This window comes from Mustela nivalis, assembly GCF_964662115.1.
Source record: "Mustela nivalis genome assembly, chromosome: 1".
Lineage (NCBI taxonomy): Eukaryota > Metazoa > Chordata > Mammalia > Carnivora > Mustelidae > Mustela > Mustela nivalis.
The window spans coordinates 23,354,567-23,362,808 of record NC_139020.1 but is presented as its reverse complement, the minus strand read 5'-3'; the positions used below and the strand labels follow the sequence as shown (position 1 = coordinate 23,362,808).

Below are 8,242 nucleotides of genomic sequence, written 5' to 3'. Positions count from 1 at the left end.
CATCATGAAATAAATTAGATAATAAAAATTTGTATCTATTCCGAAGTGCTTAATGTTGATGCACTTATCCTTTGAACCTGAACCAAAATTCAAAGCAAACTATGCCACATGTTTATTTTCTTAAACCACTTGCTAAATATTTTGTCAGTTGGTGCTTACAAACTATTCAAAACTGAACAAATATGTCATGAGTGTTATTAAAAAAACACACCTCAGCCATCACAGCAAAATCTTCACACATACACACAGACACAGGGATTGGGCACATGAATATTCTTCTATGTCTGAACAAGCTTTCAGACATGTAATATCAACACTAAGAAATAATAAAACCTATTCTTCATTCCTTATACAGTTTGTATCTAAAAAATTGACATGGAAAACTGAGTATTTAGCCAAGTTATTCTTTCAACAGCCTAAGCCTGCCTAGAAAACTCAGGCTCTAAAGACCTCTCTTCAATAACAGATGGCCAGTGATAGCTTGAGCAAAACAGTTAAATTCCCCAAGCAGTGCTCTTGGCTTAGCCACTGTATAAACTGTCTCGGTTTCTTTGGAATAAAAATTTACCCAGTGCAATTTTGCAACTTTATAGTAAAGTGGGTTTCCTGAGAGTACTGTATTTTTCTGATTGGATCCAGACCCAAAAATCAGATATGGCTTTAGGGATGTTGTATATATAATCCTAGTTCTCTGTTCTTCAATTACCGCCCAGAAGTTTTCTGACTTTATTCATTTGGTGAGTAATCAGTTAAAAAACTGGTCAAATTTTACAACTTTATGGTAACTTCTTTCTGGATTCCTGTGTGAAAGAAAAGAATTATTGTAATCAATTTTCTAAGGTTGCGATTTTTTCCTAAGCAATATTAATTACAAAGTAAGTATAATCCAGGGCTCCGGGGTGGCTCAGTCAATTAAGTGTCTGACTCTTGGTTTTCTCTCAGGTCATGATCTCAGGGTCCTGAGATGCAACCCCATGTCAGGCTCTGTGCTGAACATGGAGCTTACTCGGGATTCTCTCTCTCTTTCCTTCAGCTCCTCTCTGCCATCGTTTTTTTTTTTTTTTTTTTTAAAGGAAAAAAGAAATGTAATTCACCCTCAAGCCCTCAGGAATCAATTACAAGTATGAGGGAGTTCAAATGAGAGTCAAGAATAAATGAACAAGCTAAAGTATTTGGGTCATATAGAAAGGCCAAGAGTTAAGTTATGAGATATTTAAGGTTTAAGAACTGCTGGAATACTCAGAAACCATCTTTTGTCTTTAAACATCACATGTAATTTAGACATAATTCATGAAAAATTTTAGCATTGTCCTTAATATTGGAAATATTTATATTTTTCCTGTTAAATGACTTTTAAATTTTAAATTACTAGTACTACAAAGTATGGTAGTATAACTCATTCCATTCTATGTAACATTTTCAAATTGTTAAATAGAAAAGGTCAAGAAGGGTGCCTGGGTGGCTCAGTGGGTTAAGCCGCTGCCTTCGGCTCAGGTCATGATCTCAGGGTCCTGGGATCGAGTCCCGCATCGGGCTCTCTGCTCAGCAGGGAGCCTGCTTCCCTCTCTCTCTCTCTCTACCTGCCTCTCCATCTACTTGTGATTTCTGTCTGTCAAATAAATAAATAAAATCTTTAAAAAAAAAAAAAAAAAAAAAAAGAAAAGGTCAAGAAAGTCCATTTGTGAAACGAAGTACCTGGGAGATTGCAAAGATATATATGTGCCATATAGGTTTTAGCCTTTTATGATATATTTAGTAAAGCTACTTATCAATATTTTTTTATTTTGTTGTATTCCAGTCAAATGCTATGGATAAAAATATAAGTTTCTACTGAAATTCTACTAAAATTTTTAAGTACCTGATAATTTAAAATGCATTTTATGTTGGAAATGGAATTAACACAACTTTCCAGAAAAATATTTCTTGCTTAATTCCTCTGAATGGATATGTATAAGAGCACTAATGATGTGAGTATATTAGAATCACATAAGGCATCTTAAGATGTCATTTATAGATATCTCTCTGCCTGCAGTGGACTGTTGTTCTTCCCTAGGCAATCAGAGTTTATCAAACTTACATGGATCCAGGAGCTAAACAGGTCCTTTGTTTAGGACAGATTTTAGTTTCTCTTATTTTCCATGTATCACATAATACCAAAGAATATTGTCCTTGAGAACATGTAAAGATTTCTCATGATTTCACTACACAACTTACAGTGCCAAAATTCTTCCTCAGTGCTATTTCAGCCTTATTTTATTTCTTGGAAATGCAGTTACCTTCTGTTTGAATCAGTACTTCAATAATAAGCAAATGCTATGGTTCTAAATTTAGCCATGAGTCAAAGAAAATAAAAGGAAAATGAGGATAGTTTAAAGACTTGACAAACTACAGATACTAAATGAATAATAATTTAATAATAAGTAATGTATGCATAATAAACACAAATATATGCATGTATATATGCATATATTCAGAAAAACAAGGCAAAATGCCATTTATATGGAATATCTGATTGCCTACTGTGTGCATGTATACTCTGTTATGTTAGAAAATGGAAAATCAGTAAAATGGCTGTTTTTCCTGATTCCTTATCAAAATAATAATATAATTTGATTATATGTATATACGCCATCCATATTCTATATCAAGATTCTAGATTTTGAAGAAGAAAAGAAGCCCATTTTTGTTTAGATTACTAATGCTATGGTCATTTTATCTGTGTTGAAATAGATATTTGTACTTGTCCACACGATTTATGCAATAATATGAATTTTCCAATAATCTTGGTAATATTATCATACTGCGTGGGAAGAGATTCAGGTGACTTGGGATTGACTCCTAGTTCAGATATTTTCTATACAGGAGTAGACAAATCAATTGTTCTCTTTGAGTATCAGGTTTAGTTCTTATAATTGGGCAAGGCATAAAGAAAAATGTGATGTGTAATAAAAGAGCAGAGACCAAGACCAGCAGAAATTGAATGGGGAAAGGGGAAACAATATGCCTATATTTATACCTGGTAATATCTGAAGATAGGTGTGGACAAGACAAGGTAAACTGGTGGTAGGAGAAGACATTTCCTTTCTGGTCTTTAACTGAATTAACCAATTATAATGATTGATTCTATGCGAATGGGACAAATGATGCCCAGATAGCAGGTAAAACATTTCTGGATGTAATTGTGATGGTGTTTCTGGAAGACATCAGCATTTCAATCAAAAGACTAAATAATGAAAATCACTCCTCCAATGTAGTAGGCATCATCCAATCCCTTGGGTGTCTGAATTGAATAAAAATGTGAAGGAATGGTGAATTCTCTCTTTGTCTCCTTGAGCTGGGACATCTGTCTTCTCCTACCCTTAGACGTTGAAATTTCTGGTTCTTGTACCTTCAATTATACCAAAAGTTTTTCCTGGTTCTACAGCTTATAGATGGCATGTTGTGGCATATCTTGGCCTCCATAATTTCATGAGCAAATTGCTCATAAAATACATTGCTCAATGTAATACATTTCCTTTTGTATCTCTTTATGCAACCTAATGGTCTGTTTCTCTGGAAAACCCTAAAACAAAACAAAACAAATAAAAAACAAACAAACAAACAAAAACACAAATTGGTCCCGAGAAGCAGAGGGCTGCTGTAACATATACCTAAAAATGTGGAAGTAGTTTTAGAACTGGATAAAAGGTGGAGGCTAGAAGAGTTTGGAGGTACATGCTGTGTACCAGGATTGTTGCTAATGGACTGTTAAAAGCAATTCTGGTAAGAGCACAGAAGAAGAAGAAAACTATAGAGAAAACCTCCATCTTATTGGAGTATGCCTAAGTGGTTGTGAATGTAAAGTCTATTTTGATGATGTTACAGACAGAAATTAGGAACAAAGAAGCAGAACTTAAAATTTTGGGAAATTCTTAGCCTATCCATATTGAAAGGGGGAAAAAAAATAGGACTTGTTTGGGAAAGAACATGAAGGAAGTGGCCAAATTTGATAAAGCTATGAATTGGCCATCGCAAAAAATCCAAGAGTTACTTACTCATCAAGAGAGTGGTGATTGAAAGAGGTACAGGTGGAAACTAAGGCATTAGAATGTGTGGTTTTGCCATCTTAGGACTGTGTGGGGCAATGACAATTAGGTCACTCAACAGCCAACTTCTCTAATACCTGGGCATCAAGTGATATCTCATGGCATATTATGAGTGACTTCTATAAATTCTTCAGAAGATGTAATCTCAGGCAAAACCTAGTTGTAAGGGAGTTAGACTGTGTGATTTAATTAAGTGTGCAGACTTAACAAATTTCATTTGTCTATGTTAGGACTTTGATAGAATAAGAGTAGAACTCTGAAATCATGATGGGAAATACAGGTGGACAGGTCCGATTAATCTGAGTTCCCAAATTCCACTGAATTCATTATTTCAGCAGAAGCTGCCCCCTTTCTCTTATTAGAGGAAAGCAGTCTCTTCCTTGAATGATGACCTTGAAGTGACCCACTTGAATTAGATGTTTATAGAGATGGAACTTGTTTCCATAAAAGATCTTTTCTTGCTTCCCCTCTTTGCTTCTAAGACAATAGCAAGCATCAGGATTAATGACAGACCAAACAGGAAAGTAGAATCTCTTCTAGAAATAAATAGCTTACACATTAAAGGGAGTATAGAACCCAGCTAATTTTTCCTGGACAGGAACTGTGGACAGTATTTAGCATAGATTCTGAATATATTCATCCAAGGATTGGGAAATATGTTTTAATAGGAGACCTTAATTGCTTTGGGGACTTTATAACCATTATAAGGACCCCTAAAATATCCTAATAACCTATTACATTGGCTATTTGAATCTTGCACTCAAATACAGTAAATTAGGAATAAATGTACTTCCTTAACAGAGTGGTGAGGATGAAATCAGAAGATTATGAGAATAGGGGAAGAGAAAATGGATTTAATATTATGAACTAAGAACCCAGCATAAGTCTATCTTTCAGAATTGAGAGGAGGTACTATGGTCCTAGTAAGAACTATTATTTGCCAGGGAACACCAATTGGCTGTATTATTAGAGCTGTCCATTTTGGGGTATCTTTTATCATACCATTTTGACATAATGTCATGCAAAAGAGGAAAGATCTTTTGTAAAATTGGAACATCACAGTAAAGCTTTGTCTCAAGCAGATCAAATACATATTTAAATTACATGAACAGGTCATTACTTCTGTTTCTTATGTCACTTATCTCTTGATACAAATGACTTTTCTTCAGTTCACACTTACGAGTTTTTGTGAATTCCTTATGACCAACTCATAAAGTAGGAGAAATCTTAATCCATTCATGGATGGATTATTGCAATATGTTTGTGTTAGGTGAAGGGAACTGCTGCCTTTTACATCTCTACAAAGGGGTGGTACTGAAGTTAAGTTATGAAGGACATCATTTCAGAAAGCAAAGCTGTGTGCAGTCACTTAGTTGTCACATTCTATGGATGAGAAATGGCCAGAAGAATGAGTAACTCTAGGATAGATTTAAAAGGTTTAATTGATTATCTAGTTCGGAAAGGGGAAAAAAGGGGGGGAGGTAAAAATTCAGAGTTCTGGGGAAGAGATAAGAAAATGGGTAGATTCATGGAGGTGAGTGAGCAAAAGCATGTAGGTCTTTATTTTTCATGTAATGCATACAAAATGACTAATTCTGTGACTTTCAGTAAGACTTCAATCTTATCCCACCCAAGTTTGGACAATGGTCTACAAACACCTCAGATTTTGTGAATAATGGAACAAATGCATGGGTGCCATCATAAATGTACTAACACTTGTGGGTTGAACCAGCTAACTGCTAAGTTACTGCCATAAAACTAACCTGATGGTAGCAGAGACCAATGACAGATCTCAGGATAACATCATCCTTCAGAAAGACTAGTTAGATGCTTAGTGTTATGTCACCTATTTCACACACCTTCTGTCTGAAAAGGGCATCTTCTATCATGGTTGTTTGTGGCAAGAAGCCTGAGATACTTTTTCTCACTTATCTTCTGAAGCAGTCTAACAAAGTCCCATAGATCTTGTGTTCCAACCATTGGTGACTCTCAAAGAGAAAAAAGGAACTTGACAATGCACCTTACTAGAAATGTTTACATTGTTTCCTTTAAAGCAAACCGAAGTAGCCTTTTCCCATACTGTAGGAAATATTCACCATGCCTGGAGCCCTTGACATCTTGCAAATGGAGGAGGAGGATGTCCTCAAATTCCTTGCAACAAGAACCCACTTCAGTGACATTGACCTTGAATTCTAAATGGAACAGTACACCACAAAAGGAAATGTGATGGCAACTATGTATCATCTGTAAAGAACTTGAGAGAAGCTTCACGGTGCTCATGCCATTGTTGCCACTGAAAACCTAGCTGATATCAGTGTCATATTGTTTGGGAATATTGGTCAGCAAACTGTGCTGAAGTTTGCTGCTGCTATTGGAGATGCTCCTTTTGCTTCCCTCCTGGAACTTTCATTAATGGGATCCAGGAAGCCTTCTGGGAGCCCAGACTGGTAACCGATCCCAGGGTTGACCACCTGCCTCTCACAATGTCTTATTTTAACCTGCCTCCTGCCTACCACCGCTCAGTGTGACACAGACACTCCTCTCTACTATGTGGACTCTACTGCCCCTTGCGACCATAAGGGAGCTCACTCAGTGGGTCTGCTCTGGAGGATGCCAGCCCCATGGGAAGTCATGCCTGATCCCTACTTCTACAGAGATCCTGAAAAGCTGGAAAAGGAAGAGCATGCTGTTGCTGAAAAGGCTGTGACCAAGGAGGAATTTCAGGGTAAAGGAACTGCTCTAGCACCTGATTTCACCGCTACTCAGCCTAGAGTCACAGACTGACCTGGAGGTATGCAGGTGTCCTCTTTGCCTCTTCAGCAATTTTCTACTGAAGACTGGAGCACTTAGCCTGCCCCTGAGGACTGGTTCACAGCTCCCACTGCTCAGGCCACTGAATGGGTAAGAACAACCACTGAGTGGTCTTAGGCTGCTCTTGCATAAAGGCAAACAAATGGAAATAATGTTAATGGAAATTAAGGTTTCTAAATAAAATAAAATAAATAAGGCCAAACACAAAACAATCACCTGTGTGGTAACCCCATTTATTCGCTCAGGAAATAAAAATAACAACATTAACAGTAGTAGTAGCAGCGATCTTAGTGCAGAACTAACGAGAGTTGTAATAGTCCTTGTTAGAATGGAATAGGAGCAGTACATGACTTGTAAGTGAAAGAAATTGTTCGTCTCTTACAAAATGGGAGGTAATGATTCTTTTTGACCTACAGCAGTCACCCATTCAGTGCATGAGTGGGAAGAAAGGAATGATTATTTCTACTGGAGACATTTATTATAGAAGTTAATTGTCACAAATTATTTCACATAATATATTAATGAATTAAGTCCAAGAATAAAAACTCTCACAAATTGTTAAGTCAGACACTGTGAGAATCTTTTATCTCCACAGAAGGAAGAGTTAGTTAGAACAGCAGTTTAAAAAAAAAAAGAAAGAAAGAAAGAAAGAAAAGAAAAGAAAATTTAAAAATAAGAAAAAAAGACCTGTAGTCAGTCTATAAAGTAGAGAATTTGACTTTCTTCATTTTCTTCTGAACAATCTACACCACATTAAGTATCTTAGTTTCTGTCACTAGTTACCCCTGTTCCTGATTGCCCAGACATCCTATATATCCATCAGTCTAAAAGTTAGCAAGATTACAGGTAAAGTTAACCTAGCAATGTATTCAGTGGCTTCTTCCGTATGATATTCAGATTAAATAATAAACTGAAGAAATAGTACACTGAGGTTCTCATTTTAATTCTAAGATTAAATGGAACTTTGCTAATTTTATGCATAATCCATTTATACACTATTATATTACATTGAAGGAGTACTTATCTATTGCTGCTTATATATACTGTTTCAAGAGCTTGTCTTTTTTTAATATTTAATTTGTTGTTTATTTGACAGAGAGTGAGAGAGTGTAAGCAGGTGGAGCAGCAGAGGGAGAGGGAGAAGCAGGCTCCCAGCTGAGCAGGGAGCCTGATGCAGGCATCTATCCCAGTACTCTGGGATTATGACCAAGCCAAAGGCAGATGCTTAATTGACTGAGCCACCTAGGTGCCCTAAGAATCAAGAGCTTTTCAACAGGCCTCTACTTTGACACAGTGATTGGGACACCATAGATGTAAAATATTTCTTTGATTTTTTAAATGACCAA

At 36.3% G+C, this 8,242-nt stretch overlaps 1 pseudogene across 1 annotated transcript; it reads left to right on the top strand.

The window, feature by feature from the left end:
* Window positions 1-6,182: 6,182 nt before the first annotated feature.
* LOC309862517 (small ribosomal subunit protein uS2 pseudogene) lies at window positions 6,183-7,013 on the top strand (annotated as a pseudogene). The gene has a single exon. The product of its transcript is annotated as a small ribosomal subunit protein uS2 pseudogene (transcript).
* Window positions 7,014-8,242: the final 1,229 nt, after the last annotated feature.